The sequence below is a fragment of the Gossypium hirsutum genome, chromosome A06 (genome assembly GCF_007990345.1).
Source record: "Gossypium hirsutum isolate 1008001.06 chromosome A06, Gossypium_hirsutum_v2.1, whole genome shotgun sequence".
NCBI lineage: Eukaryota > Viridiplantae > Streptophyta > Magnoliopsida > Malvales > Malvaceae > Gossypium > Gossypium hirsutum.
Window position 1 is genome coordinate 95,057,854 of NC_053429.1, and position 9,078 is coordinate 95,066,931.

General features: G+C 35.3%; 1 non-coding gene across 1 annotated transcript; it reads left to right on the forward strand.

The window, feature by feature from the left end:
• The first annotated feature begins 2,007 nt into the window (after positions 1-2,007).
• On the forward strand, positions 2,008-2,114 carry LOC121231360 (small nucleolar RNA R71). The gene has a single exon (XR_005929420.1). It is a non-coding gene; the product is annotated as a small nucleolar RNA R71 (small nucleolar RNA).
• Positions 2,115-9,078: the final 6,964 nt, after the last annotated feature.

Here is a 9,078-nt window from a genome sequence, read left to right on the forward strand (position 1 = left end):
AACGACTTCTTTCGACATCCCAACAGTGCCTTTGAACCAATAGCTCGGATACTTCTTGGTTCGAACTCTAGCTCTGGTACCACTTGTCACGGGGCTGGACCTTTCGTCTCGCGATCCGTGCGGCCTTAGGCGATTCGCTCGTCCAAACTCGCCCAAGTCAGCCTTTGCTCGAATGAGGATTCCTTAAGAACTCCTCCAAGGCACCAACTCGTACAGCGGAAGCAAACTTATGCCAAAAGAAGCTTATAAAGAACAACAGAAAGGGACGCACACAAAGTGTTTGAGTAAATGCTCTCTATTCTCTTATTCACAAAGAATAATGAAACAATGAATGGAGTGTATACAAATGAGGGGGAGGCTCTCTATTTATACTTGAGCTCCCCCAAAACCGACGGTCAAGATACAATTACATCGACGGACGAGATTAAAGTTTACCTACCATCAAATCTCTAAGAATATAATATCATATCTTCTAAGATTCCATATCTTAGATAAGATATGTAATCTTATAAAATAATATCTTTTAAGATTCCATATCATATCTTATAAGATTAGTTACCATATTAGCCTAAGTTGCCATCTCTTCGCTATCGGGCCAACCAGGCTTCAATCTGACAGGCTTCTTTAGTATCTCATTGAATCGGGCCAGTTCTCGTGGGCCAAATGATCCCCATCTGAGCAATAGACCTCCATTGGATGCATTTGGTGCGATGGTCACGGGCTTTGAACTCTGGCCCGTGACACTAGCACCTAAGTCACATAAAGCCTTACCACAATATGTTGCTCCAATGTTTCAAGGTATGGTAAAACATCCAGGATCCTTCAGCTTTGGGGGTAGTTTGTCTTGAAGATATGCACTGCATTCCTTCGTCAGAGCTACCGTCTCAAATTCTACAAGTCTTCATTTTTTTACAGGATATCTTTCATAAACTTGACGTAGTTCGACATTTGTTCAAGTGCTTCAACCAACGGGATGTTGATGTGAAGTTGCTTGAGTACGTCTAGAAATTTCTTGAATTGAATTTCCTGCTTTTGCTTCTGAAGTCTTTGAGGGTGGTGGTGGTGGTTTCTTTGTTAGTTGATCGGAATTAACTGGTTTTGGAATTACCTTGTAAGGTTTTTCAGATTCTAGTTCTTGTGCAACTGGAATTTCAACACTCGGTTGAACTTCCTCTAAGTCTTGAGCATCAGCTGGCTCCTTTTCAGCTTCGATAGTGTTGGGCTCTACTGTCTTTTCGCTCCTCAATGTCAATGCTTTGCAATGCTCCTTCCCTAGATTCTTTGGATTCTCTGTATTACTAGTTAAAGCACCTTGTGGTTAGTTCCTGAGTTCAATAGCCAGCTGGCCCACTTGATTCTCCAAATTCCTTAGAGTGGCATCATTTTTTTCCATGTATGCCTTCAATAAATTCTCTAAGCTATTGGATGATTCAGCCTGAGCTGGTTTCTGAGCTTGTTGGGAAAAAATAGGTGGCTGAGTCAGTCTAGGTTGAGCGTAGTTGTTACTGGTCCCAGCCTCTTGGTTGCTTCAGGAAAAATTTGGGTGGTTTTGCCACGGTAGGTTGTAGAAGTTGGATTGCAGTCCTTGCCTTCCTCGGTTTTGGTTCTGGTTACCCATGTAATATACGGAGTCAGGGTTTGATGGACATTCGTCAAACAAATGTCCCTCCCCACAATAAACACAGGCTACACTCTCAAATTGGTGAGGTGGTTGGGCTGCAAAACTGTTAGACCCATTAGTGGTGAGATTCTTAAGCATTAAGGATATTGAAGATACCTGAGATGCGAGTGAAGTAAGAGCGTCCACTTCATGTATTCCAGTGACTCGTCTTCCTGACGCAGCTCGATTAGTTGGCCATGATAATTGTTACTGTGATCCTCTCGATGATTTCGTAAGCCTCATTATAGGACTTAGAAAGGAGAGCACCATTAGTAGAAGCGTCCACTACCATCCTTGTGTAAGCATTAAGACCATTATAAAATGTCTCAAGTTGGATGCAATGTGGGATTTCATGATAAGGGCATTTCCGTAATAGCTCTTTGTATCGTTTCCATGCCTCATACAAGGACTCAACATCCATTTGTTGGAAAGCAGTGATCTCGTTCCTCAACTTAGCATTCTTACTATAAGGGAAATACTTCATGAGGAATCTTTCAGCTAACTCTTGCCATGTAGAAATTGAGTTTGGTAGCAATGAATTCAACCAGGCTCGAGCTCTGTCCCTTAGTGAGTACGAGAATAACTTCAATCGTAATGCATCTTCGGAAACTCAGCTAATTTGAAAGAGACGCTCACCTCTATAAATAGTCTTAAATGAAGATGAGAATCTTCTGTAGGCATTCCACTGAATTGGCCTACTGTTTCAAGCATCTGGAACATGACTGGCTTCAGCTCAAATTGTTGTGCCTCAATTTTGGGTCTCTTAATACCTAGATTAAGATCATTAAAAACAGGCACTGCATATTGTCTCAAGGCTCTATCCCTATCATCAGCAATAAGGAGAGGATTTTGAGCAAGGTTTGCTCCATTTCCTTGATTCATATTCTCAAAATTCATTCCTTCAGTCATTCTCTGGTTCACTTGTCTTTTTCGCTGTCGGAAAGTTTGTTTAATCTCACGGTCTACAGGGAGTAGGTCAATAATTCGGTCAATACTCATAAACACCTGAAATAATCACAGAAAAATTAATTAAGTTAAAAATTAAACAGAAAAATAAACCAAAATGTAAAACTAACAAATTCACAAATAATGACTTTTTGAAACAGTCTCCGGCAATGGCGCCAAAAACTTGGAACGACAGAAAAAAATTTGCAAGTGTACACAATCGCAACAAGTAATAAAGTGATATGTAAATGTCGAGTTATCGTACCTACAGGGACTGTAAAAGAACTATTTATGAAATTAATTGTAAAACACTTTGGTGAGGTAAAAATAATTGAGCTTTAAAAGATGGTCGAAAACTATTTAAGAACTAAGTAATTGATTAAAAATAAAACAATGAGTTCTAATGCACGATTTCAAATAAGATTTAACCAAGGTAACATACTTGTGTTGGATTAATCATATTCCTTTAACTTAGAATTATTATATTCATGTTTTGGTGAGGTAAAAATAATTTAGCTTTAAAAGATGGTCAAAAATTATTTAAGAACTAAGTAAATGATTAAAAATAAAACAAGGAGTTCTAATGCACGATTTCAAATTAGATTTAATCAAGGTAACATACTTGTGTTGGATTAATCATATTCCTTTAACTTAGAATTATTAAGTTAATGTTTACACTGTTAAGAATAAATTGACAGTAACCTGGTAATTTGCTAACTTATGAACAAATTTACATACAAAAATCCATTCATCTCTTGACAAATCCCTGTCAATTCAAACGACTAAACAGATTCTACCAAGCAAATATGTTATTGCACATACATACTCATTAAATTGAACCAATCTCTTGCATATCCCTATGTCAATTCAAATGATTAATTACATCTAATAAGCATATAAAAGACTTTGTGAAGTAATAGGGCATCCTTACCTTGAAACAATTTAATCACAATAATCTTGCAAGTTATGCAAGGCAATAATATTGCCAGATACATTGCTAATTTACCCTTCAGCTACCTTAGAAGAATAAACATGCACTGATTAAGTATTATTTCAATTAATTACAATTTCAATCCGTTTAAATAATTAATTCATTAGTTACCTCACAGTCATAATGCAAGAATAACTTAGGCATGATTTTACTTAACCAAGCAATTTACCGAGGCCTACAACAGTATAAACATCATTTTAATAATTCAAGCAGCCAGAATATAATCAACCCAAAACAAACATAATTTAAGCTGAATTGATTAAAATAACCATTTCAATAGCATAAATATTCATAAACATGTTCGTCAGAACAACAACAAAATTTAAAGAGTTAGGGAACAAGAGGCAAATCCGGTGTTTTTTCGTGGCTTGACTAGTTGCTCCGTTCTTCGTTCTTCGTTGGCCTTGGCTATCAAGGTGGCTTATGAACACCTAATTTTTTCTCCAAAATGGCTGATAGAAGCCTCTCTCCCAAGAGAATAAATCGACACTTGAACAAGAGGGAATGGAATGGAAAAAACAGAGAGAAAAGTGAGAGAGGGAATGAGAGAATGATGTGAAGTGAGTGATGCTTTGAATGATCAACAAGGGGTGGATTTTATAGCTGATTGTGGCTGCTAAAAGTATAAAATTCCATCATCCAAAGAGACCTCCCTTGGCCAGCCACACACATGGCAAAGTTGAGAGTTTCAACTTTGCTATTTTAAGCTTGGGGCAAATCTACAAAGCCATAATTTCAGGTGGGGTTTGAATGCAATTTAGAAGTGTTTTGAGGGCATTTTTGCAAGAATATTTAATAAGCTAAAATGCTGATTTGGGTCAGCATATGGACGGTTCTAGGCTGCCCATTTAGGGGCTGGTTCGGTTCACTCAATTTGGCTCGACCAGTGCGGTTCAACTGGACCCTTTCTCTATAATTAATTAAAAATAATTTATTTAACCCACATTAAATGGGGAATAAACTAAAATTAATTAAATTATGAATTAATACATATTTCTGGACCGTCTTAGGCTGGAAATTAAAGTACTCGATACCTCAAATTGCTTCTCGATTTTGTGCTTTGTAGCAGTGTCAGCAGACCCAATTTTTGCCCTTTGCGCGAATCTTTCGAAAATAGTCAAAATTAATCAAAATTAAGTATAAAATTAAATAAATTCACCATGCTCATATGTTTAACATGATTTAATTATTTTATAATATTTAATTATTTTTCGACAAGAATTTAACCATATTTGCATGAATTTAAGTAAAATTGGGTGTGAAAAAGTATATAAATTTTTGTGTTTCCAGTAGCCTCAAGTAAGGCAAGAGTTATTGCAAACCTGATTGGCAAATCATGATGGAATGAATGAAATGAATGCTAATGATTGATCATGGACTTGGGTGTGGCTAGAAGGAAGAAAGTTTTATGCATGGTTGCATGGGCGTAAGGTTTTATGCATGATTGCATGGGCGTAGTGTATGCGCTAAAGGAATAGTGTCTGTAGTAGAGTCTGTTTGTGAACAGTATTTGCTAGCGGGCGAACTGTATGATTTGTAAAGTTGGAAAGGTTTATTGGTATTATATATATAACTATTGAGATGTTGCTTTGGAACTCACTAAGTTCTTGAACTTCTTTAGTTACCTTTCCTTCTCAAGATCATTGACGAAGTAAAGGACTTCTTGAAGACTACACTAGAGGACGTATGTTCTGTAGGATTTCTAAGTATTTTGTATTATTCATGACATAGGGGTGGTGTAAAGGTGGTGTCATTCTGAATAATGGATTTTTTATTTTAAAACTATTCTTTTGAAACCATTAATTGAATGAAACCTCAATGAGGTGATTATGTTTTTGCAAAGTACCAAATTATTTACCTTGAATTATTAATGTTTGCCTAATTATATGTACATGTATATGACGCGATAGTTATAAATAGGTTTACACCAAATATGGTTTTTAAGAACTTCTATGTTTTTCATTTTCATTGAAAATGTATAACTCTATTTATCTTTGATTTCACAAAGGATTTACACTTTATGTTTATTTGAACTATATTTTTATGAATCCCACGCCTATACAAGTTTAAAAGGAAAGATTTTAAGACAGTGGCACGCCAATTCTGGGTCCTCCTGAAGGATCGGGTTTGGGGCATTACACATTTCCTATATTAAAGATGGTAGAATCTACTCATACTTTATTTGTAGAATATCGGTTGTGGAGTGGAGTTCTTCAACAGCTCAATAATTAGCATAAGGCCAAGGTTAAAAATAAGAAGGAGTCAATTAAATCTAAAGATAAGACAATAGATGAGCTACACCATAATGACCAGATTCAAAGAAGCAAGCTCAAGCATCTTGACTGTTGTATTATGGCTTGGAAACTCAAAAATAAAGATAAGGAGGGACAAGTACAAAAGTTAAAGAGAAAAGTTAAGTCATTAGATGAGGGCGAGTCCTCTTTGCTAGTCCAATGAGGAAGCCTTCATAATGTATTAGGAGGACATAACAAAGAAATTGACGGAGGCATTGTCAGAGTTAAAGGTGAACTTGGTTCTCCATGCCCAAATAGCCTCTGGTCCCATGAATTTGAGTCAAGTAAACTTCGACTTCCTAAATGAAATCTTTATAGATTCATTAGATTTCAATGTTTCTAATCCTGAAGGTAAGGTGTGGGAAGAATTCCAATTAAAATGGAAACAAATAGTTGGTTTCTTCATCCCTAACTCGCTCGAAGTAGAGGCTGAAGAGAATCTTGAGAAGCTTAATGACTTAGAGCAAACTTTAGAGGAAGTGGAGTAAATAGAGGATGTCCTCATAACTGATAAGGTACCGAGTCTACTGAGTATTGTACCGAAAGAGAGGACTAGATTTCTTTTTATTCTATCTTTCATTTTATTGTTCTCACTGGCGTGTAACATCCTTTTGTTCATATTAATGAATTGATCCCTTACCTTTCTTTTGTCTCTTCACTTTATCATTGTTTTTCTTTATTAAACTATTATTGATACAGTAATCACATGAGGAAATGATTTCAATATACTTGAGAACTTTGCATGGTTCGGCGTATTGTGCATACAAGGATTTTTCACACCTTCATAGTCCAAGAACTGGCTAAACTGGGTTTTGGTACCAAAATTCTAACACCCCTAACCTGATCCTATTTGTCAGATTTGGATATTGGGTATTACTACACAAATACAGGAAAAACTTATTCTACTTATACAAATTACAATTAATTTGCAACTTAACTTTATATAGATTCAAACTAAATTAGTAGGTACAACTACGGCACATGATAATTTAATTACAAGGATATTTAATTTGAAATCTTAATCTAATATAGTTTTCCAACAATATGGTTTTCTAAGTTTCATTTTAGACTTTGAACACGCCACCAAACTTGCTTTATATGCATGATAACTCGATATGCCACTTCGTTTGGCGTAGTCCTAGCATTGTCCCTCTTAGCACATACTCACATTCGTGATGTGATCCCGGCTACATCATGTTTCGATACAACTCGACAACCTCAGAATTAGCCTAAGCTCGAGGGGCCCAAGTGCAAAATGAAGCTTAATTTCAGCTCAATGAGCTCAATTCTATCTTCTTCAAGCTCGTCTAGTTCAGCCCGAGCTCATTGGAATAAACTTAAATATTAGTAATAAATGTGTTCAGTTAATTTGGTTTAGCTAATTAAGTTTCTTGAATAAATTACTCATCTTAGTTAATTAAGTTCATCTTCGTTAATGTAGCTGCTGGAATAATTTATTGTTGCATGTGTTTATTTATAGTTTATTAATTAAGCTTATTAAGTCTAATATGTGTTTAAATGTTTTTAATGTGTTTAATGTGTTTTTAATGGGTTTGTTTGTAGGTGACTAATCAGTTGGAAACAGTTATGAACAAGGGTTGTTACAAAGTGTTAAATGCGACTATTCGTTAGAATCGATTACATACAAGGGGCTGTTACATTATTTAAAGGAGCTGTTACAACAATAAAAGGAAAGCAATATGCATCATTAAAATTCAGCAGCCTCTCCATCTTCTCCAGAGAGTTGTTCAATAATAGTAATGGACAAAGGAGTGATTATAAATTCCATAAATGATTGCCTCTTTAAGAACACTTTATGGTTTGTTTGTGTGCCCAAAAATATCATGAATGTTGCTGGTGTCTATTCGGCTGTCCAAGGGAGAATTTAAAGCTGTTCCTCAACTCTTTGGCTGCTTAAGAATAAAACCTAAGCATTCAAGCTTATTAAATCACCTGAATTAAAACATTAAATCTTATTGATAGTTTCTGTTATTTAGGCCTAGAATTTCAAGAGTTTGTGCTTAGTGATTAAGTTTTATTTCAGCTCATTATTAGCTCATTAAGCTGATCATTGTGACTATTCGGCTAGGCCTTTATCTAGCACTATAAATACTTGTAATCAGCTTATGGTAATGGACCTTTTACTGAATTTATGTTAAATTTGAAACTTGTGAGATTTCCACTTCTCCTTGTTCTTTCAAAACTGAATTGACTTATCAAGTATTCTTATGTGTCAATCTGTTCTTTGTTAAACCGAACTTATCACCTTTGGTGTGGCGTTCATATACCTTTGGTTCCTATCACATTTGATAGCGGGTCAAGGTTTTGTGATGTTTTCCATAAACCGAATTCACCTAAGACCTATATTGAGTTTCGGGTCAACAATCACATTATTGTTGGTTCATTCTCAAGCCTTAGCCGAATTACCTATCTTTGCTTAACCATTTTGCAACCTTATTTTAAGCCTATTTATATTATTTTAAGCCTATTTATTTCTTCTCATCAACCTATTTTGATTAAACCTAATTCATTTCCAAAAAGATTCAACTCTTACTCAAATTCACGATTGGGCAACAAATACGACTCGAGACATCTACAACCGAGCTCGTATCAATTTGACTTGAAACATAAAGTGTAACTCATGTAAGTTTATAAGAACTCAGTGGGAAGTAATCTCTTATACCTTAGTCATTGTTTCCGTAAAATGCTAGGTAGTTCATCACCGCTAGCTTCTCTTCTTTCATCCACTATCTATCACGATGAATGTTACACTAATTACAAAAAATTTTCATTCCTGCTATCTGTTATGTCCTAGTCTAAATCCATTATCATCATATAACAATATTTTCATTATCTTAGAAACCTCTTTTAGCTTATCTTGATCATATATTTTTACCCGTATCCTTTGTAAACCATTGCTCAAAATTGCTTTCCATGCCTAACCTTCCTTTCTACTACTCTTTTTTATTACTTTTTACAGAGATATGCCTTTCTTCAAATTATCAGATGCAACCTTTATTCAGATTTCTTCTTTTAATGAAAGTTTATTCATCTTGCTATCTCTTCAAATATCATCTTTAATCGTTTCTTGAATTTAATTGGTCCTTACCTTGAAATCATCAAACATTCAAACTTATTCTAGTTTTTCTGATCCTGATTAAAGGTCATGTGGGATACACCATATCGCT